Here is a 24,630-nt window from a genome sequence, read left to right as displayed (position 1 = left end):
ACAATTAACAGGCCTTGTTAATTTACAAATCTGGATACTAAAACTTACCTTCTACTAGTGGAATTACCCTTGATATTCATACGTTTTGAGTATGTTTTATTATGGTAATTAATTAGTTATATTTATTTTTAGTTTTTTTCTGGGTTCGAAGGGGTTTTTTAATATATTTTCCTGTCATATTAAAATAAACAGGGGAGGAGATACCACCTAACTGGTATTGCTTCCTAATGCAGCCTGGTAGATATTTCTTAGATATTTTAATTCTATAGATTAAATTCCTATATACATGAAAAATTTAACTTCCATTAGATCAGATTGTTTGAAGCCCCATTTAACCCAGCCTTGAACACTCTCAGAATCTGAGATTTTTTTACAGATATGCATTCAAGCATCAGAAAACAGAGTTATTTATGAGCATTTCTGATGCTGAAAGCCAATAAGTGCCAAAGGCAGAGGCTGAGCATGCCGTAGAAACATGCAGAGTCCCTGAAAATATTCAAATTTCTTTGGGACAAGGCGTAAAGCACCCTGGCCTAACTCTAAAGTCTGCTCTGATATGGATTGGACTCCACCTATTCCTTCCCATTTTTCTCTGATCATTTTATCTCAATGAGCTGATTGGAGATGACTAAAATGAACCAATAAAACTTGGCTCGGAAAATTGCTCCCTGTTTCAGCATCCCTCAACATGTGGATCTTCACTAATAGGCAGATATTAATAATAATGTCTCGTTAATTAGTGAAATTCTCTCCAGAAGATATTTTTGAGATTATTGCTATGTATTTTCTAACCCATGTATTAAAACTGCTTTTGCTCAGAGGTTAATGTACTGTGAAAGGTGGGTTTTAATGCATGTGTATGCCCTGGGCTATTTCAGACTTAGAAAGCTGTAGAAAGCTATATTAGAATTCTTTCATGTCTGCAGTGGTTCTGGGTAGTTTGGTCTTACTTTTCTTGAATTAGTTGAAAAGTGGCAAAAACATGAAGTGTATATGTCTGTGAGTCTGAATTTTCCTCATAAATTTGCAAACTGTCCTTCAGTTTACTGTCTTAACACTGAGGATTGTCTGAAGTCATGTTTAGGACCATTTTTCTCCTCCTCTGAGGATATCTGCTCTGAGTATGTGAGTCTGTCCATTCAGGCTGTTCACTGAGCACTTTCCACAGTTTTTATTCAGTCTTTCCTCCACTACATATATTCCTAATTGTGTTGCTTTGTGAACTGAAATGAAAACACTGTGTTGCTGTGTCATTAGTACCATACATCATGGTTGTTTATAGTTGGAGAGAATAAAGGCATTTAGGATTTTCATTGATTTTAATTAGTGACACTATTAGCTTCCTTCCTGGAGTTTTCCCATACTAATGTCTTTGAGCTCAATCATTCCTGTCTTTCCAGTCCTGAACACAAGAATGTGTCTTCTATTGCTCCAGTATTCATTGATATTGTCAGTATACTGTCCAAAGATGCTCTGGCCATCTGAATTAATTTAGTAGTATGCAGAGTTAGTGACTGGATATGGTGGTCCTTGAGAGACAAGTGCCATATAGAAAAAACCTTGGTCAAAAAAGGATGCTTTAATCTGGGCTATTTTTTTTTGCCTAAGAGATGTATTTCCTTTTTTGAATTGACTAACAGACATTACTCAAAGGATAACTTTGTCATATTACTACAAAAAGTTTGAACAAGATGTTGCTTAAAAAAAAAAAAAAAAAAAAAGAAAGAAAGGAAAAACCCCAAACTTGAGTTACTTGAGTTTCACTTGCACCTTGGTTGGAAACTTCTGGAACAGATAAAGTTACCTTACTGTTAGTCACCTCTGAGTCCATTTTTCTCAATAGCGACCCAACGTTTCTCAAAAGTGTTTCACACCTAGAATCGCTTTGCAAACATTACCACTATATTCCAGCAGCAGCGTTAGACATTGTTGTCTTGAATATCACCTGCGATAAAGCAACCCATGATGTAGTTTGTTCTTTTGAGAGATGAAAATTACTGCAATTTCTGAAATAGCAGCAGATCTTGCAGAATAGTTTTTCATGAAAGTATTCATTTACTTTGCACTTTCATTTGCCTTGCAGAGAGAGAAAATCACAACTGCATAAAATAATCCCATAGCTAGCTCATAAAATGTTCAGGCTAGATGAAAGGTTGGGAATGGTGGTGATTGAATTACTATGGACAGCAGCTCAGGCACTTTTCATGTACAGATGAACGCAAATAGGTGGAAATTATGTGGAATTGGAGCACTCAATTGCTTCCCTAGTCTCTTGCTGCAGTAACTTGATTGACATTAAACCTCATCTAGATTGCTTCCCTAATTTAGATTCTCTCTTCAGGCATTTCCAGTTACCTGGAAAATTTATCCAGAGAAGCACCTGAGGAAAACATTATCCAGCCTTTTCTGTTGCTCCTGTCTAGCTGGCTAGCTCTATATGTATTTATAATAATATGTAGTTATAATATCTATAATAACTATAGTAGTAGTTTTGATAACTAGCTAGCTAGCTAGTTACTTATTAGCCATCAGTAGATCCCAGGAAACACTAACTGCTTTCTTATATAGCTGTATAAGAAAGAGGCATTTACAGGAAATACCAGCCTTACTTGCAAGCCTTACAGCCTTGCAAATATTCAGGAAATTACCAGTTGAAACAGTCAATAAGAATACAAACTGTGGGGTCAGTGATATGATGAGACTACTGTTGTTTGCTCTTTTGTTTCATGACATAAATTTCAGTGACTCTGTTAGGACAGCATATGTGTCTGTGTGACAGCTGGCATAATTACTCTGTCTGTCCTTTCATATATTTTTGGGCATATAGTTTTCATAGATTTTGTATTATATTAGGTACTGCAGGTACAGCAGGTTATGGGGGCAGATTGTGCCTCCTGGGAGAAGAGCAAAGCGCAATGCAGAGCAAGATGTTTGGGCATGTGGAATGAAAATTTTTGAACAGATAGAGAACATTTAGCATTGTGGCACTGGCAGACTTCAAGAAAGAGACACTTATTTAGTAAAAGAAAAGGTGAAGAAATTATTTTTTGAGGATTGTCGACTTGTAGGAAGTTACCAAATTATGCTGAGTGTAGAGGAGGACTTGAGGTACATTCTGATGAAGGGCAGACTTGTTCAAAATCATTTTCATTTTCATCTGAACTTCAGAAGAACCAAATTGCCTTTTTCAAATGTTACCATAGTATAGGATCTCTACTGAAACCCAACATTGAAAATAGAAAGAGTTTTTGGGTCTGAAGCATATTCTGCTTAGGAAGTATACTGGCAAATCCACCTGAAAACTGCATCCCTTGTCAGGTCCTGAGAAAGCATTTTTGCTTATAATTTCTCTGCTTTGTGCCCTCAGGTAGCTGTCAAAATCCTTTTGGATAGCACAGTATTAGGATAGAAATGGGAGAACAAGACTGTTTTGGTGTAAAATGTGTTTCTTTATTTATAATCCTTTTTCATCAGGATCCTCCCTGTGTCTGTAGTAATTAATTAACTCCAGTCATGTTGTCTCTATGTCAATGATATGCGCATTATTTTCTGAAAAAGTTGTATAGTTTCATCAAAAAAATCTCATACTCACAGTAATTTGGAATCATGTTTATCTTCTAAGTAGAAGATGGGGCTAAAATCCAATCACAGGAGGGAAAGAAACATTGCTTTTCTCACTGCTAGAAGGATATTTTGACATTTAAAATCTACTTTCATCTCTGAGGTCACTCCCTTTCTCTTCTACTTGCATTCTCTGGAATGGATTAAAGAAATAAAAAAGGGCAAGCTCTTCAAGGGGATTTGATCTGGTCAGTTCAGTTTTTACTGTGAAAACCTATGTTCACAGAGACATTATTTACAGTAATGCTTGCTTCTGAATCACAGCCAACAGCGAATGTCAGCAAGGCAAAGTGGCTCAGCCCTGAAAATTCTTTTGCCTATCTACAAAGCCCAAAACACATTAGCTTGTAAACTGCAGCTTTTATTGAGTAAAGGCATCTCTGGTATTCAGTAGTCACTAGAAATAGACATTTAAAGGTAGTAAGTTACAGTTTTGTACTTGTGGCTTTTTTTCTGAGCTTCTGTGTTACCAGGTTTGTTTGTGGCATGAAACAGAGGGCTAGGTGAACTTCATATGAGCCTTCTAACATAAATTGTTGGGTTTCTACCACATCACTACCTGACATTCTAATAACTATTGGCAAACTTCAGATATGTCTAGGAACAAAACCAAAGTTATTATTTCCTATTTCATTTTGCCATATTTCACTTTGAATGGGTGGTATCCTTGCTGTTCAGTTTTAGTGGAAGTGATTGCTTTTCTTGAATATTTGGAATAGTCTAGTTGAAATTACTTTGCATGGAATATACATAATGGAGATCATACTTTCAGTTGGCTGATGATACTTACCTATAAAAGCAAAGTAAAATCCTGACAAATATGGTATTTTCTGTGTATTATCTTGTGTCTTAGGAACTTTTGTATGGTATGCATAACGGTTTTTCTTTAGAAATATTCACCCATGAGAACTCTTGTTCTGAATTGCTTTGATTGATTTACACTTATATTTTTATATGTACAATCAGATTAAATTCTGTCTTATTTGCATCCTTTATAATGCAAATCAAAATAAGTTTGGCCCAAGCAGGCTTTCTTCTGTTATGTTTTAGTTTTCCAGTAGTTACCATTTCCCCCACTCCAAAAAATGCAGCTTTAATTTGTGCATTTGAATGAGTGAAATTTTTCAATTTTCCCTTTGCTGTGGAGGGCATTCTATTTTTTCCCTGATAGTAATACTACAGACTGCAGTTCTAGTATCATGTATATGATTTAATAGTAATAGTTCTATTTGGATCACCTCACTCTGTGTGTGTCTCTGCTTCTTTGCTGTCCTGTCTCACTGGAACACTGAGATTTGGGGAAGATGGTGCTCAGAGGAACATCACTTCCTACAGCTGATGCCATAGCGAAATGAGGGTATATAAAGTTTACAGATTATCAAAATCCAGTCTGCTCCCAGAAGGTTCTCCAAGCAGACAGGATAAATCGGTACCATTGGGGCTGGTTCTGCAGCTCGTATCTCTGGTGAATGCTCTTAAAATTAAAAGGGTATATGAAATTTCTCTCCACAGGCTGTGTTGGAAATTTCAACAGAGAATTTTGCCATAAATACTTTTATTAGAAATCACTGTGAAAATAGTGGTGGAACATCTTAATGGCTGTGGCATTAGACTCTTTGAGGCACAGAAACCTCTAAGACTGTACTCACATCCTGAACAAGAAGTTTGTCTTGCAGTTTCCTTCAGAATAAGTTGTAGTATGTATTTTTTGCATTTCTGAGATATGGGGGATTGTTGGAAAATAATTTAGAATTTCTCTCATTTCAGGATCACCAAAAGGGATGGGAAAAGTACCCAGGTTTTCCTTCTCTTGGGAACCACATGGACCAGATAGAAAACAGTATAAGTAGTTTGGGGTTTTAATGATGATGAATTTAAGAGCAAGTCTGGTCACAAGAGGAAATTATTCTGGGGCAGAAATGAACTTCAGACAGTACACATTTCTGAGTTCATCATTATGGAGATGTTTGTTGGAGGAGAAACGTCTAGAATTTCAATTACTGAGAAAATAGTTTAAAATTAAGTATTCATCTTCAGCTGAGGGCTGGTTAAAAATGGCATGTTATCTGTCCTCTGTGTGTCTCTAATGAAGACAGAAATGTGTGGTTTGAAAGCCAGAATATCTTTCAGAGTTCCTAGTCCATTATGTCACCAGCTGTATAAAAAGCAGGCATTTGGGATAAGTACAAACCAATTTCAGCCCTGTGGTCATGATCAGAATTGGACAATAATGCTTAAATAAATAAAATTATTTTAAGAAAATACCTGTTAAGAAGATGTGAATGGTTTAGGTCAAACAGGAAGAAAACCACTATTTTTTTGCAGTTTCTATACTGATGGTCACGCATGATAACACTTAAAGATGACTACAGATATGTTAGTATGATAATGTATTTTTTCTGGTAGTACAAATCTTGAGTGATCTACAAATTCTTATGCTTAGACATGTTGGTTGCGCCTTCAGATTGTTGAAATTTATATTTTACAGACATTCATCATTAAAAATCTTAGTGTCTAGACAGAAATAAGATTACCAGAAAGTGTCAAGATGACTAGTGGATTTTTTTGGCATTCAATCAGGTGGACAGCTTAAGCAAAAGTAATAATTTCACTAATTGCTTTGAAGAGTCTTACATTATCTTCATAATACCTTTCACATTCATCAATGTAACAGCTGCGCATTAAACAGTTTTTGTTGAAATTAAGTAGGGGATAAAGAAAATATGCCTCCTAATAGTTGCTGTGAAATATTACAATTAATCCTTGTAGGTTAGATGAAGCTATAGAATATAAGTTTAAAACATTGAAATTTTAAGTAGTGTAAGTATTTCCTAACTAAACCCTGGGTTATGAGAGCATTTTTTTCAATCCTTTGCAGCTATTTGCATTTAGATATCCTATAAATAATTAAAAACATTATTTAGAAAGTTCTGGCCCGCTATGTGATTTCTGCCATGGGTACAAAATGAGATAGCTTTATGATTTTGAAATACACCCTAAAGTAGTTAATGATGTAAATACATTAAAATCTCATCTTAGTTTTTATGTTCCACCTAGGCTTCCTTGTTAAACCTTCTTAAAATTAATGAATAACTCTCCTGTGTATTAGGATTTGGGTATCATTTTTTAATGTATTTTCTGTAATAATTAATGCTGTGACATCTGATAGCAGGGCCAAATTACATTGTTTCTGTTAATTAATCTTGGAGTTCAGAAAAGAAACGGGGAAAAAACCACTAAGACTTGGAAATACAATTTCAAAGTACTTTTATTAATGCATTTGTTTTAAGTGTGAAATATGTCTATAAATTCCATATTCTATAGGAGTGTTACCTGGATGTAGCCATATCTCTTTTTCTTTCTATTATTTAAATTGCATTTAATTTATCGAAGAGGAAAACAAACTGTTTAAACTAATTTTCTTCCACAAATCTATTATTGCTTTGAAGTTGAACTGAGCCATGAGAAACTCTGTAAATTCATTGTATTCCAGTGCTTGTGCTTTAGAAAACCATAGTTTTCTAAAGCGCAAGCATTGGAATACAATGAATTTAACATGGTAGATGTTATATAGTAAAATAAAATATGTTTCTCAGTGCAAATCACCTGACCCCACACTGGGTCAACATCGGCTGAGGAATTCGTCAGAACTGCAGAAAGAAGCTAGATGAGAGTCTCAATGAGTTTTCCAAAGATCTGTGAGAATTCGTAACAAAGGGGAAATAAGAGAGAAAACAAGGTGAATTTTTTCCTGTGTAACCAGTGAATGTTTTAATTTTGTAAGTCATTAGTGATGTAAACTTGTGGGAAGAAGGTAATAGGTAGGGAGCGTGCTCTCCTCATTGAAGCTTTGTCAGAACAGCCAACAGGCACTGAGCAGTGCAAGAGCAAAGGGCTGGGCAGCCATGCAGAAAGCACAATTAATATGGATGAAAAACTGAAGAGGGGACTGCTAGCAACTCAGATGTCTCACAAAATAAAAAGAAAAAATTCCATATGTTGAGAGAAATTTAGTCTACTTTTAGCATTACATAAATTTACATAAGTTTTCATAACTGGAACAATCCATTCTGAGGTTATCATCTCCTTCACATGTAGGAGATGAACTTGTATAATACATATATGACAAGTTCATATGTATTATAGGTCAGTGAAGAGAAAATACCTAAGTTTAGATTAAGAGTTAGAATTTTGGGACCATAAATGCTTATGGAAGTATTAAAGTCCAGAAAGATTGGATGGATCAGCCCATTTGTACGTGAATGTTTTATGACAGTGTCACCGTCACTTTAGGAAAAGGTCAGAAATATTGGAGTGTCTTCTAGTCTTTCAAAGTAGTCATGTAACAGTTAAGATCAACATGTTGAGAAGGTTTCAAGACTTTGATTATACATTTCCATGGAGAGGACATTTGCATTTTTTTCAAGAAGCAAACTCCACCTTCATTAAGTAATGCCTCGATAGAAGTATTCCAGAAAATACCAGAAGAAATAAAATGACAATACTAATTTTCAGTTCTGTGAATTTTTCAGAATGTGACTTTCCCAAGTAAAAGTGTGTACCACATTGCATTGCTGCACCTTGGCTGTAAGCCCGCCTGCCTTCAGAGGGGTGGAGACTTGCCAGGCAGGTGGTATACAGGAAAATGTTGGGGAACAGCAAACTGTTTTGTCTGTACCCTGTGGTGGTGGTAGAGACACACTCTGGGGAGCCTGCAAAGAGGCAGTACAACTCATCCCTATCCCTGCCATGGCAGTACAACTCATCCCTATCCCTGCCATGTGTCTGCAGCTCTCCTAGATTGTTTCTTCCTGGTGCAGATCTTTCACCTGTGTCCAGGCTGTTCTGTCAGGCCAGGTGCACAGCTTATGGAGGTGGGGAGGCACCTACTCTGAGGCATCACCACAATGAAGAGAGTAGAACAACCCAAAGATAGATGCAGTGTTTCTTTTCATGTAGCTTCTGTTTTAAAGGCTTGTTTGAAAGGTGAAAATCAATCTGCACTAGATCATATGGACCATAAATGATTCAGCACAAAATAGTTAATACAAATTTTATTTTCATATCTTCCATCAAAACCCATCAATTTATCACTAGTAAGGTATGACAGAAGGGATGAAATAGAAAAATCTATTGTAAAAACATTAAATCAAACAATGATTACTTTAGCTGATATTTTAAAATTAGCTTTTTAAGTACCCATGCATTTTTGTAAGTACTGAAAGGCACCCATAGATTTATGAATAAGTGCAATTTCTGGGTATGACACATTTTAAATTCACTAAGAATATGTCACCTTAGGGTACTTTTAAGCATAGATTTTGTAATTGTTGGAAAATTATGTGAGAAATTAAAATTCTATTAATCATCATTATTGTGCAGGTTCTTATAGGAATTACATTTTTGTAAATACAGAAAACATAACTAACCTCCTTGGATTTTCTTGTAATTCTATCTCAGTTAACAGGCCTTTATTTAAAAATCCTATTAAACAAAGGGAATTAATCTGTTTAATCCTGTGATTTTCTGAGAGAGAACTTTCTGGTACTTTCTTAAACCAGATCAAGATCATATTGATCCTTCTGCAAAAGCCTTTATGTCACTTTTTCCTGATTTCTTATTTTTTAAACAGAAAAAAACTTATCTGAGATACCATAATCCAACTTAGTTTTTGTAGTGCCACTATTTGACAGCTGCAATAAAAATTAAATTATTTGTCATTGCTTCTATACATAGATTTATAAAATAATTACTATCTCAACAGCAGATGACTTGTTTTTCAATTAAAGCTTCCAAAGCACAATATGCATTTCAGCTACTTCTGATGCAGTTAGTACAGTGTTCAGCTAACTTAAACAGTTTGCAGTTTTTGAACTTTCTTGTTTATGGGAGCTATTTTTTGGATAAATGAAGGAGAATAATGGAAGGAATTATTCACCTCTAATCTTGACTGTAGAAAATCCTTGCATGCCATGTAATTCCCTTTTTTAACTAGTGTATAATTTGACTTCAGCCCACAGGCAAAACAGAAGGTTCACTGTTTTGGTTGCTGTCTGTAGCTCTACGGTGACATTTCTCTTGAAATTATAACATGAGAAATATAGTTAACATAGTACTGGTCTCAGAGTCCAAGTCATCAAAAAGAAAAAGAGAAGTGGCAGTTTTAGTTTCCCAATATTTTCACCACCTGAGGTGGCATTGTTTCAAGTAATGCAAGCCAGCAGGACCAAAGGGTTTGTTTTTATCCATCCTTTTAATTCCAACTCCAAGGAAAGACAGTGGATTTTGACTCATAGTGAAAGTAAACATGAACTGTGTATTTGTATGGCCAAAATGAAAAACCAAAATCTGTCATTTCTTTCAGCATTTAGATATTCTGTCTGACACAAATCCAATTGTTTTTCATTCACTCATAAATAAAGCATGGGACAGATGTGCTAGGCTTACAAATTGCTGGAGAAGGAGATGGTGTTTATAGACTGCCTATCTTTTGCCCTCTGTTGCTAGAGATAAGAGAAATCCAAATTGACTTGCTTCCTCTGCCTGACCCTGTGTCTGAAACATGCTCTGTGTTTCTGTATGCAGCGGTATGGCTTCAACTGCTCATGGCTGCTCTGAGATTTTGGTAGAGGAAAGTGCTGCAAAAAAAGAGAGAGTACTGAAGATGATCGTTGGATTTTGGAAAAGCAATGCAAGTATCATGCTGAAAGGACAGAGTATCCATTTTTTCATATGCTGTACCCTATGCCTGAGGGATAGGGTGAATTTCTCTTTTGCAGCCTCCACAAATACACCCTCTTCGGTGTGTCCAGCAGTTATGTACACACTTCCAAGGGCATTCATTTGGGGCATCACCCCTCAAGCCTCCCCATTAGCCACAGTTCCCCATTAGATTTCCTTCAGACCCTGAGCTGCTGCTTCTACAAATGTGATCACCAGACAGGTCATGCTTTGTGCCAGCTGTTCTTCTTTCTCCACAGCTGTAAACAGCAAGTGAAAACCTTAGCAAATCCTGTCTTCTTTCTCAAGTCCTACATCAGAAGCTGACTTCTCACAAGCTACAGAGGAGGTGAAGTGTTCTGACTCTTTAACTTCTCTCCCCGCCAAGTCCTTTGAGTAAAGCCATATTCTCTTGTGGATGAGTGGAGTTACCTGACACTCATTGCAGCAAAAGGCAGCTGAGCCAACTGTTCTATCCTGGAGTTAGTTTAGACATTCCTTAAAATAGCCTAAAATTTAGTTATTAAAGTAAAATAATTTTGGTTATCCTGAGACTTTAATAGAAAATTTCAAAAGGATGTAGCTAGCAATTTACTGTTCAGCGCACACTATGTTGGTGGGAGGAGTGGTAATACTTCACTCAAAATGGAGTCTGGTGGAGTTGTGGGAAAAGGCTTTTCAGAAATGAGCTGTCAGCCTGTCATTTGTACATTACAGATTTGTACATTTGTCAGCTGTCATTTGTACATTACAGATTTTGCAGTTTTGATAAGGTACATGAAAATTTTGTTACATCATCACTAAGCATTCAGCTGATTGCTGACTTAGAGTTGAGATTTGTGCAGTGATTTATATGCTCACATGCTAAGAATTCCCTATATTCTTCCTGTTCTTCTGTTTGTTTTCTTATTGGTAAATTACTGTGGCACAGGTAAAACTGTTTAAAGAAGTAAATTTAGCATCTTTACTTTCAGTGATGCTTATAAATTGATGCCTTTTTTGTTATATATGGAATGTATTTTGAAAGTTCAGTATTTCTTTGCAAGCAGTAACTATGCTGTTCCAATTCTGGATACAGATGATTCAGGTTATATCCAGGACATGTTTGTGGCTACAAATACAAGAATTGGACATAAAAGCAGCTGTTCCAGTTTTCATGACTAAAATATTATTTTATTGCCCTTACTTAGATGCTCTTGAGGCATTAAGTATTAAGAGGCTCTTAGATAACTTTAAAGGGAAGTGATAGTGAGGAATAATTTATTTTTCATTACTAATTGTGAAGAAAGTTTCATCAGGCCAAAGCTACACCTTCTCTCCTTGAGTTTGCAGGGGAAACATGAAACCATTTTATTTTTCATTACTACTTTAACCAGGTAAGAATCTCCAGTAAATACTTCCCCTCTCCATTGTGCTGTCCAAAATGCAATTCTTTGCACATTTCCATGCATACACATGCACACACGTGGACACACAAAAACTAAGAAAAAACCCAAAAAACCAAGACCCACCATGGAAACAAAACAGAGTGCATTATGACTGGAACAGAGGGAATTTTCCAAATGATAGATTTAGCAGTTTTTCCTTCCCCTTTTTCTCCTATCACAGGGTCTGTAACATCTATAACAATGTCACACCTACATAATCAAGTTCTGCAAGCTCATTTCTAGGATTGCTCAAAATAAATTAAAAGGCATAATTCTGGGTGCCTAAGAAGAATATAAATACTGATATTTCTGATAAACTGCTATTTCCTCCTTTTTTATGTCAGTTTCATACATTTTGTTGTGTTTGATTGGTGGGTAAGAAGGCTAATAAGTAGATTTCAAGAGAGGCTGCAGAGGACCATCTCTTGTTTTATATACAGGCATTTGCAAGAGCTGTTGAAACAAAAGTTGCCTCCTGAAAAGGAAAGTTTGCATTGAATCATTGTATATTTGCAAAAGTTATAAAATCCTGTATTTATTTTTATAATCCTGTAACCACGTACATTCTAGTATAGTAATCAAAAATTAGAGCTCTTTCCAAGGTTTGTTCCTGGAATATACATGGTGTTTTCCATAAGGAGACTTCCAAATGTCTTCAATGTAAATGTCATGCCAGGCTGTTCTGTTTCAAGCATTTTTGCTGCTGAAAGTACAATGCATATGAACATACCAAATAATATCCTGATATTATTTTTACCTTCCAATCTACAAATATATTAATCTCTGTTGTGGTTTATATTCCATTTCTACCTTACACCATGATTTCCTTGGTAGCTCAAGAAAGTAACAGGTAAAGTCTTTCTAAATGAATGCATAGAGACTTTAGTATTTTTATTTCACAGTATAGAAAGGCTCAAGCAGTTGATGGAACCCTAACTGTTCTGCCTACTATAAAAGGGCTGTGATTGGGTGGGTGGAAGTCTTCCAACAGGCTGTTGAAGCATGTAATAAACACCATTTACTGGCCTCAGGACCTCTACTGGATTTAGAGATTTCTACCCAAGATTCAGTCGTGAGCTACTCAGTAATTTCAAGTAGCTATAACTTCCTCGAAACAAAGACAGAACATCCAAGTGTCCAGCAACCTCACAGAAACCCATTTTTAAGAAAAGAATTTAATCTGAGTAACCAGAATAATAATGAATAGTAATAATAATGAATCATTGTGTGCCTTTAGTCACATTGTCATGTTTAGGGAGAACAGGATAATGTAACTTCAGTAATCTCCATATATCTACTGTCAGTGAAATTAATACTTTTTTCTTGTGTGGCAAAATATTTGTGCCAAATGATGAAGGAAAAAAATAAATCCTCTACAGCACATGGTAATGAACAGTGAGTGGTTAGCTAGAATCACAAATTATTTCATCCCTCGAGAGGCAAACTGCAGAAAAAAATGCATCAGAGAATTAATGGATATTCTTCTGATGTCTTTTAAGTCTTTTTGGCTTGCAAACTAGGCCTAATCCTACAAGGCTGATGGATTGCTTGAGTAATTGAAATAGATGAAAGATACGTAAATGTCAAAAAAAAAAGGGGGGTGGGGGAGAAATATTGATAGCTGCATTGTGTCCTACATGTCTCTTTTCACCCATATAGTTTTGTTTTTTTTTTTTTACTAAGAAGGTGGAGGGCTGCAGGCTCACTTATCATCTATCCTTCCTAGCTTCAGGCTGAATAAGAAAAGGTTACACCATTCAACTGGAAGATGTACTCTGGGGAGAATGATTTTCAAACCATTTACAGGTCACTTTAAGACATGTAATTGTACAAAAACCTCTAAACTCTAAAATTGAAACAGAAATTTTTTAAATAATAGCAGAGGCAAATATTTTAAAGCATTTAACTAGTCTCTGTGAACTTTCAGTTGTAATGATTTTAATATCCCTTTCCCTGACTGATAAGAGGTATTTTCTTTTGTCAAGTAGATTATGCTGTATACCAAAGTAATTTATTTTTATTCATTGAATGTAGGTTCACAGGGGTTTTTATTATCATTATGTTTTCTGTTATATAATCAGCTTCAGGAGCTGACTGTTTTAAAAGTATGCCACAGGATATCTGGATTTTTACAGAAAAAATACTGACTTACATGTGGTACAGGGTGCTGGTATATTTTCTTACATATCAGATCTTCCATATTTATACTTTCTGCCAAGAACTGAAAGGCAGAGATGGCAAGGTCCTCAGATTAATTAAAGAGGTATTAGGTGCACCACTGATAAGGAACTTCCCAGCCACAGATACTGGATATGACATACTTTGGCAGTAATTCCAAATGCAACCTTCCTTCATCCTTGATATTTTGTGTTTCAATATTTACTTACTCTGATATTGCCCATGTTAAACTACCTAAGACAAACTTTGTAACCAACTTCCCAAGTGTTTTAGTAGCTGTATTTCACTAACGATTAGAAATGAAATGTTGCATCTTTCCTTTACTAATCTTTGTTCTACCTCTAGTTGACACAGATATGCATTCAAACTAATTAAGGAAATTTGCTTTGACTCAGCATGAAAAGGCAGGCAAAAATAAGGTCATCTGGAAGTAGTATCTGATATTACCTTGTTCTTATATTAAAAGAAATGCACTAAGAATGAATAGGTGGGTTCCCTGGACCATAAGAGATTCCCTTGGAGCATCTCAGATACACAGCCTTAATCTGGGAAAACATCAGTAGGCCTGAGATTTAGGTAGACATTGATCTGCATCCCTCCATACTCAGGGAAGGATGCTGAAGAAACAAGTTGTTGTTCACCGCTAGCAGTGTAGGGTTTATTTGTTTCACAAGTGTAGCCAAACCTCAACAAGCATCAAAATTCTTTTTTAGTGTTTTGGATTGTGGGCTGAATATTTCAGATTATTCACTTCTGAAAACAAACAGAATCTGTAGAGCCTGAAAAGGACAGAGTGAAATAAAATGCTGGCTTGTAATGTGTTGATTAAAATTATTTCTTGGATCTCAAAAAAAAATCATCAACCAAACCTGAAATGCAGCCATATTTTCTTTTACAGAGTGAAGTGCCTCATAAGCAAGACTAGCTTTATGGTTTGATTATCATCTACTGAGCACATGGTATAAATTATTTCATAACCCCTCATGAAGCAATGCTCAATTACTTTTCTTTTTAAATGAACTTATAGCTAATCAATTGATATCACCTGTTGAAGAACCACTGCAGATATTAAAGTATTTGTCAGTTCAGTAATTTCCATAGTATCATTAGGATGTATCTCCTAGGGATGGAACTAAGCTGAATGTTGAGTGCTTCTGTATAAAGAGACCCACCCAATGTAATTCTCACATGGGTTGCTGCTGTTGGCACAACTCTAGTGGCCACTTGAGCTTGTGGATATGACCTTGCAGACTACAGTCTAAGTGGCTACAGTCTTCTGGGTGTTGTCCAAGATTTGTCTACCCTCTAGCCCAAAGGAGTAGAAGAAAAAGCCAATTCATATGTCTATATGTACATTATATGTATACACATACATAAGACACATGAATAATGAATAAATATACATATAAATGTTTATATTTACGTATCAGCATGTATATTCTATTACTACAATTGATAAGCAAGCATTTATGTGTAATTAGACTTACTTTTTAAGCAAATCTACATCAGAAGCCTGTCCGCCAATAAATATAGGGACAAGCTATAGCTTCTTGATTTGAAATGAAAGGCATAGCTCAAATTTTATACTCTAGTACAAAGAAAAAGCTGGTTTCATCTTCTTGATAACTTCTTCCTTTTTTATGTATGGTAGTCAAGTACAAGATAATTTTTTGAGAAAATAATTTTCTGGGAGCTGGTAAACATGTATCTGAGAGACAAAATGAATCAAATCCACCCTCCCAGAAATATTTGTGAGTACTTTTCTCATGAAAGATGTATCATGATATATCCCAAAAAGTCATGAGAAAATAAATAAGATTTCCAAGACTGTGTTCACACTTGGCATAACCAATTCTACCTTAAAATATACATTATGATACCACCAAAACAGTTTTCTAACACCTAATGAACCAAAAAGGCAAATGAAAATAAAGTCATATAAAGAAAAATTACCTGATGAAAATGCTTTCTAAAATTTGAAATGGTAAACAGAAATGTACTGTCACTGCCAAAAGTATGTCTGAGAAATTCTAAAAATCTAATTTAGATATACCTTCTGTGCATCCTGTATATATTACTCTACTTAAAATTTATGTGTTCTTCTTTTAAAAGGTGACATGCTTCTGACCAGTGAACAAGACTGCCAGGTTTTCCCAGGATACATGATTAGGACTTTATCCAGTGCCATTCTTTTCCCTGTTAGCAATTTTTTAGGTGGAGTTTAATAATTTTTCACATTTATCATAACAACCCGTATTGTATGTTACTGACTCCTGCGATGTCAAGATACCTGAAACCTCTCACCTTGTAGCTTTGGCTGCTTAGATATAACAAAACAAAACAAAACAAAAAAAACCACCAAAAAAACAAAGAAAAGGCTTATTTCATGTTGTGGGTCCTACGATATTACTTCTCTCAAATCTAAACTGTTTGGTCCTTGACTGGGACAAGCACTACATAAATTTCACCAGTAGTACATCAATAACAAGCAGGAGATTTTATGAGTTTCATATATTGACAAGCACATTGCCTCTGGCATTGATTGTGTGCTTCTCACTATAAAAAATTACAGTTGCTTTCAGAGTCAGTGTTCTGGTGGTCTTCATTTTGTTGTGCGAGCAGACAAAGATAGAAAATATCAAGAATACACTACTTAAACAGTAAGAGTTCAATTGGATAACTATTTCGTAAATACTTTCATCATATGCATTCTGACATAATTTACGGTTTTCTATTCAGGATTATATTTATAGAACTTTGTTTTGGGAAAGCTCTGGAAATAACAAAACTGGCATGACAAAGAACTTTATAATCTCTTTAAGGAAGTGTTGCTAGGAGAAGCTAGTGGGATCACAAGAATACCATTGTAGAAGCTAATGCACTCTGTCAATGCATAAATTAATTTTAGTGTGTAAAGAAGAAAAGGGAAATGTGTACATTTTATTTGTAATGTGTAAATATTTTCATTTTTCATGCCATTTTCAATCTCTTCCTAAGCTTGGAAAGATAAACTTCCAATAAGCAAGTGGGATTTCTTATTTGCTCATTGACAAATAAATTATTAATGGATTGAAATAGTAGGATGGACAATCACATACAAATATGTTTTCAGAAGCTTCTGATGAAAAAAGTCGGAATAATTACAAAAAAGTTTGGTGGTGGATTTGTTAGCATCCTGTGTTGTTTAGACTTAGATGTTTTCGTTTTTACAGAAAAAGATGTCTTAATAGGCATCACAATGAGGATTGCTTGGACAGTAGAATCTAGCAAAAATCCCCAAAATTTTAGAGAAGCATTCCCTTTGCTTTTAGTAATTCTTCAAATGAGGGAATTAGCATAGTAATTAAGCTTACCTAAAAGACTAAAAAACTTAAGACAGAATAAATAAAATAGTCTATGTCTGAATCTAAATATTTCTTTATCTTTCAGGAATAAGTAAGTAATTTATACAAAAGAAAACAACCAGTGGTGGTTTTGCATTGGAGCCACCCACAAAAGTGATTTTTTCTGAGAAGAGCTGCTGAGAGCTTCCTCTGTGCCTAGCAAACCCAATTGCTGGCTAGCTTTGAGAATAGACATGTTTATAGCCAATTAAAAACTAGATCTGCCTCTTTGAGATTTGCGTTTTAAAAAGAACAAACCCCAGGAATGCTGTCTTTTCCTCCCAGCCTGGGAACAGGTAGCAAGGCTGGCCTTGCCCTGCCTGTCTCAGCCAGGCTGGGCCTGGTGGGCTCTGCCATGGGGCTGAGCCCTTTCCAGGGAGCCCAGCAGGCCCTGTCCTGGCCGGGCCGGGCACCAGAGGCTGGGCAGAGTGGAGGCCATGGGCTCTGTACCAGCCCGGCTGGGCACCAGAGGCTGCTGGGCAGAGTGGAGGCCATGGGCTCTGTAAGAGCCCGGATGGGCATCAGAGGCTGCTGGGCAGAGTGGAGGCCATGGGCTCTGTACCAGCCCAGCTGGGCCCTGTCCCAGCTGGGCGGGGCCCCAGTGGCCGCTGGGCAGACAGAGTGGAGTCCGTGGACTCTGTACTAGCCAGACCAGGCCCCAGAGACTGCTGGGCAGGCAGAGGGGAGGCTGTGGGCCCTGTCCTGGCTGGGCCAGGCCCCAGAGGCTGCTGGGCAGAGTGGAGGCAGTGGGGCCCAGGCCTGCTGGGCCAGCCCCAGAGGCTGCTGGGTAGACAGAGGGGAGGCTGTGGGTCCTGTCCTGGCTGGGCCTGGCTTCAGAGGCTGCTGGGTAGACAGAGGGGAGGCCATGGGCTCTGTACCAGCCGGGCCGGGCCCCAGTGGCTGCTGGGCAGACAGAGGGGGAGGCCATAGGGCCCTGGCCCAGGCAGGGCTGGGCCTTGGCTGATAACATCTTGTCACCAGGTCCCATTCCCCCCCAGCACAGCCACTTCCTGAGATCAGGTGGCTGAGGCCAGAGGTGTCCCTGCAGCAGGAATTGAACGCAGAAGAAACCAAAGACCAGCCATGGACTTTGACTGTGGTCTTTGACCGATCCTGACACAGCCCCTAGTGCAGGCTGAAATACCTCACTGTGAGCACTCCAGCCACAGCCCAGCAGGGATCGCATGGTGACCCACCCACCTGGGCGAGATTTACTCTTTCATTGCACAGATGAAACTTGCAAAGCATTGATCCCTTCTTGAGTGAAGGAGGGTGAAGACATGCAGAAGGCAACATGAGACACTGAGATCGGTAAAGAATAAGTCAAATCTCAGGTGGGAATGAGAATGAGGAGATGCCTTTAGATTTGGGCTGAAATCCTCTTGTAAAGCTATGGAGAAGAATACAATAGATAAATCAGACACTTCTTCCTTGTAATTCATTGAAAAGTATGGGGGATGAAGTGTTCAAATTGTAGCAAAGGCATCTGTGCTAAAGCAAGCAGATGTTGAAGTATCTGTGATCCCATGAGAAGTTTGAACAGAGAGCAAGAAGAGTGATGAAGACCCTTTGCCACCAGGGAAAGGAGAAGAAGACCTCTGCTCCCAGAGATGAAGATGATCTTAGATAAAGAGAACCTTTGCTCTTGATCAGCTCGTCCTTAAAATAGTTCAACATAAGTTGACATGGCCCACAAATGCAGCTGTGGGAAGGTTGTGAAAAGATGGGAGGGACTTCAGGATTGCAGATTCCTGGGCAGCTGCTATTTGTGGAATTTAAAAGCCATGAGAAGTCTCCACGAAATGACAAAAGGGACTCCTCTCCCTTAGTGAACTGAGAAAGAGTATTCTAGAGGTGATAAACTGACTGAATTGTTTCTGTACATTGGTAGTGGGAAAGAAAAGGTTGCAGGGGGAGAAATGTTCTGAAGGTTTTAGTCTGATTCTTATTATTTTTTAGTTCTGTTAATAAACTTTTCTTTATATCCTTTTAAAGTTTTGAGCCTGCTTTGCCTTCCTCCTAATCCTATATCACAGCAGGAAAGGAGTAAGTATATTCTAGAGGGTAAGTATATTCTAGAGGGCCAACCAAAACCACTACAACAACTTAACAGATGCCATTAGTGTTTAAACAATATCTAGAAGATATCTGCACTATATTTAAGAAGACTTATTACTATATGATTTTCTTTTTTCAAAAAGCATGAACTGTTTTTGAATTCCTAAATATGTGAGTACAACTAACATGGTCAGGTGCTCTGACTTGCCGTGTACTTAAGACAGATAATAACATATGTCCAAATTATACTGTCTGGGCTAAAATAGCCCAAATAATGAAGATTTTCTTTTGGCTAGTCTTTCATGTGCTTCTACCAGACTTAAAATGATACGGAAATTCCACGGCTTAGTAAAAATCAAGTAAATCTCCCTTTCTCAATTGAACATTTCCTAGTTGTTTTCTCCTTTTTTCTTGGTAAAGAGCATGAGGCCCAGTTTAGAAACCATCACTAAAAGTATTCCTTTCTGTGATCATTTGCATCCTCACTGCACATATCACTTCAAAGTTAATGATGTCTTCTCTATAATTTTCATGGTGTCTTCCATTCATGTCACTGGATTTATTGGTTTTTATTTAAAGACAAAAATGCAGTGGTTTCTCTGTATCTGAGAATGAGGTAGCCATTTCGTTGGTCTGAGGCTGAAAGAAGGCTTCCCTTAGTAGCCTTGTCCCTTAACATTTTCCATCCACAGGTTTTGCATAGCAATTTGTCCAGAGTCAATATGGTCATGGCCATGATGAGAAAGAGAAGGTCCTTGTAGATGGGACTGGACTCAATCTCAGTTTTTTAAGAAGACTCTGACAAACTGAACAAAGCAGAAGGATGTAGATAGCTTTCAAGTAATATGTGCAGCAAAGTAAAATTTAATTTTTAACACGGAAGAGTGGTTATCTGGTTTTGCATAATGGGGAGAAGAGCAACATTGATTTCTTTGATTCTCTAGCTTTTGGGACTGAATAACAAGGCTGTAGAAGGAAGAGAATGACATGGTGATGCTGCCCAAGTACTGAAAAGGAGAAGGGATGTGAGTGAACAAAATGGTTTCCTGTAAATTGTCTGAGCCCTAACTCCCTAATAATGACTTTATTAGGGTCAGGGTTTTATTACAACAAGTTTAAGACAAGGTATGCTGTAACAAAATTACTTTGTAATGATGAATTAAATATACAGATCTGAATGTACAGCCTTGCTATCAAAAACAGTACAGACTATAGGATTAAATACTAGACAGGTCAGGAGAGGAGTCTGTAATTAGTACGCAGCTTTTTTTTTTCAGTGACTGGCCATTTATCTCTTGCTGCTCACTTCTTCATGTCTACAATAATGGTTTGCAAATTTAGATTTTTAGAGGAGGTAGCAAGAGGAACAGCTGATTTTTTTGATGCAGGCATTGTTACCTAATGAATTTTCCACTGAGCAAGTTTAACCATAATTTTAAATTTGAACATATCCTTTATTAATGTTGAAAGGTGCAAAATATTTTCGTAGTTTTTACTCTTTAGCACAGTTAGTATAAAGAAAAAAAGGCAGTCTTTTCTTCCTTGGTGGAATGTTGATGAAATGAGTGTGGATGTCACATGTTTGTAGGACTTGGAATGAATTCATTGTGTGGGTTGACAACTCAATGACAGAAATGGTGGAGAAATTCAAGTATACTTGATAAATCACTTCCTGGTTTTGTAAGCAGTCATGCCAGGTTTGGTTGGGATAGAGTTAATTTTCTTCTTAGTAGTGTTTTGGATCTAGAATAAGAATAGTGATGATTAACACAATGGTGTTTCTGTTGTTGCTAGGTAGTGTGTACCCTAAATCAAGGACTTTTCAGTTTCCTCTGCTTTGCCAGTGAGGAAGTGGATAAGAAGCAATGAGGGAGCAAAACCAGGAGACATGGCCCAAACTGCCTAAAGGGATATTCCATACCACAAGCTCATGTCCAGTAAACTCGGGGGAATTGGGTGGGAGCTTCTCATACAGCTTGAGGACAGGCTGGGCATCAGTCAGCAGGTGGTGAGCCATATTGAATTGTCTATCACTTTTCTTTCTTGGGGTTATTTATCTCTTTTTTTTTTTTTTTTTTTTGTAGTCTCACTTTTGGACTTCTGTGACAGTTGGTTTTTTTATCATTTTTATTACAGTATTTTAATTTTATTTGGGTTTACCAATTTTTCCTCAGTTCTCCCCAGCCCACTGTGTGGAAGGGAGTGATTGAGCAACTTCATGTTACTTAGTTGCTGACTGGGATTAAACTATGACGGCATGATATTGTCTAAGTTTATAAATTGCAACTCAGAGGAAAAGAAAAAATCATATTGCTCTTCATGTCTACAGTGCTCAACATTGTATTTTACTTTATTCAGAATCTAAGTTTGAGGAACAACTGTTTTCTGACAACAAATACTATTTGCATTATCTCTTTTGTGAGTATTATTATCATGATTTTAAATGTATGTTAGTTATACCATATTCATCTGGTTCCTGAGAATTAAGCTGCATTTAAGGATAATACTATCTTTTTTGGTGATTGTAATGAGGTAATAACATACAGGAATCCTTAGCCGAAATGTAATTGAAGCCTGAAACTGTGACAGCTGAGAAAGTGTTGTGTGTCTTTATTGATGTGAAGACTGACTTCAGTTTAAAAGTGAGCTGCCAACTGATGTTTAGAACACTCTTCTTTTTCATTAACAATGTGAGTCAAACCCTGAATGCTTGACTAGGAAAACAACTTCCTGCTAAGCCAGTGGTGTCACAAATCTACCATGTTTGCTAGGCTATTGGGTTACACTGGACTACTGTAACAATTCTGAGTGTTAAATAAATTTCACTAAATATTTTATCTTTTATTTAGTGCTGGGGAAGAAATTTACATTACACTGAGTTCAGACTCCTTTTTTTTGTCTGACAGTGAAATTGTGTCCTACCCCATGACAATCTTTATAAATTTAAATGGTTTGAGTAAGAAATACGAGGAAATGTGAATGAGAGGCTAGATTCACAAAGCCTATGGCAAAGAAGTGATCTTCCTCCTCATTGAAGTATGTACCTTCAGGTGTAAGTCACCGAAAGTGCATGAGGAAGTTATTCTTTTCCTGAGGAACTGTCAATTGAATCCTTTAACCCAAATCAGTGTCCTAGCTACCAACAAGAGTATGTATTCTACCAAAAAGAGTAAGTATTCTAAGGTCTCTTTTTTAGATACTGATTCTTCATCTTCCCTTATAATTAAAGCTAGGAAAACTCAGTCAGTCAGTGAACCTCATTATTAGATTGCAGCATTATTAGTGTTTTATAAAAATTAAACAATTTCACAAAAATATGAAAGACTCAAATCAGAATTATATTAAATGTTTTAGGGGCTAGAAAACTTACTGGTCAGATGGGGACCTTCTGCTGAGTTCACTTGCTATTAAATTTATGAACAAGTATTAGAGTCCAGATTTCACAGGGAATGTAAATAATGTGGTTTTAAAGACACCATTGAAGTTAAACCCATTTACCCCAGGGAAAAAAAAAAAAATAGGCTTGTGTACATAATAAAGTGCAACTATAAAAGATGGTTTCAAAATACCATTATTTTTTGAACTCCTGCTTATATGAAAACTGAAATGATAATCCAAAATTATATTTTGTTTATTAACTTGTATATTTAAAATAACATTTTTTTATAACTTTGCCCTTTTTTTCTTTTTAACAGCACCTTCAGGCTTGAAGGAGTGTCTGTATTTGGAGGCCCGTCAATTAAGTTGCGTATCAGATTCATCATTGTGACTTCTTGCAGGCCAGATCTGAGAAGTAACCAGGAAACCTGACCCTTAGTGGAGAATGGAAGAACCCTTGAAGTCAGAGCACAACTGAGCACTAGTGTAATCTGCATTGAATCATCTTTCTCAGATTTGACAGCTACAAGCTGAGTCCTGGCAAAAGCCACAGCCTTAAATTCCATTCAGTGGGAAAGCAGGATAAGAGAACTCAATGTTTTGCCCCATTGCAGAAACTGCTGTCTCCAAGCCTGACACCTGAGTTCCGTGCTGAGCAACCAGAGTACCAAACTAGGAGTTTTTTATGGGTACAGCCAGCATCAACAAATATTTCAATATGTAGCCAAAAGGAAAAAGGAAGCAAAAGGAAGCACTAAGTAATTTCAGAAAATGGATACATTTATTGTAACAGAGGAATGTTACTTTCTGTGGGGAAGAAGACCTCTGTCGTCCCTTGTATATATTCAAAGCCATACAGGAACAGGGCATAAGTGAAGTTAAGTCACTTAAAAGAATGCTGTCGCCTGTCCTCCACCCAACTTTGAGGAAGTTCTGCTCTTAGAGATTGCATCTCGATGCACTTCTATTATTTGCACTGTCACTTCCATTCAGGGTAATGATGTGTGCCACTATTTGCACAGATGGCCCCGGGAGATTTTTGACCACAACAAGCTATACTTTGCCAGGGCTCCAAATGGAATTAAAAAGTTAGAACTGAAGAAAGACATTTATGCTCTCTTTCACTATGGGGATCTCTTCACAGAAAGGATTGCAGTCCTTTCTTAGGATGAAATAAATACATGCATATACATACATATATACATATGTATATATATGAAAAAGAAGCAACATGATAAGTTATATTTAAAAAGGGGATATAATATTTTTAATAGCATCCTTTTTTTGTTATCATATTAGCAGCCGAGAAATTTAATCTATTGACTTATACATCAAAAAATGTTCCTGTTGAACATTGACATTTAGTCCCAGTTACTGCTAAAGAAATCATTTGTAATATGTACTTGACATAAATTTTTTCTAGCCATTTGTCTATACTTCATGGAGAAATCTAACAGACAAGCAACATTTTCAGTTTATTTTTCTAAATAAATGTGTTGTTTGTATTATTTGCAGTCACTCATTTTGGCTGGTTTTCATTATCTCCAAAAGTGATTTAACGACAGAACCAAAACACAGGGATTGTTTGTTCTTGTTAAGCTGTAATGATTTGCTGAATGAAAGCTTTAATATAAATACTGTAATTTGTAAAATGATGAAGTATATTTATATAGGCAAATATGTATGGAAAACAAAAGGAGGTATTTTAACTCTTAATTTCAGAACATAGTTTATTTTAATATCCACAGGAAGAAATTAAATATATAACGGGATAGGGTTTTTATTATCAATGAGTTTTAGTAAGTGAAAATTTGGATTTTAAGAATGAAATGAATGTAGTCAAATAATGATGATTTCCCAAATTA

At 36.6% G+C, this 24,630-nt stretch overlaps 1 protein-coding gene across 2 annotated transcripts in view; it reads left to right on the top strand.

Annotated features, from left to right (window-relative positions):
- The window catches only part of PRR16 (proline rich 16), a 143,195-nt gene extending 118,922 nt beyond the window's left edge, over positions 1 to 24,273 (top strand). For both annotated transcript variants that reach the window (XR_003945895.2, XM_030237523.2), the window contains exon 3: positions 23,083 to 24,273. The gene's annotated coding sequence lies outside the window, so the exon portion shown is untranslated. The remainder of the gene's footprint in view (positions 1 to 23,082) is intronic.
- Positions 24,274 to 24,630: the final 357 nt, after the last annotated feature.

Source organism: Serinus canaria, chromosome Z (genome assembly GCF_022539315.1).
Source record: "Serinus canaria isolate serCan28SL12 chromosome Z, serCan2020, whole genome shotgun sequence".
Taxonomy (NCBI): Eukaryota; Metazoa; Chordata; class Aves; order Passeriformes; family Fringillidae; genus Serinus; species Serinus canaria.
The sequence above is the reverse complement of the archived record's forward strand: the minus strand, read 5'-3'. Positions and strand labels throughout refer to the sequence as shown.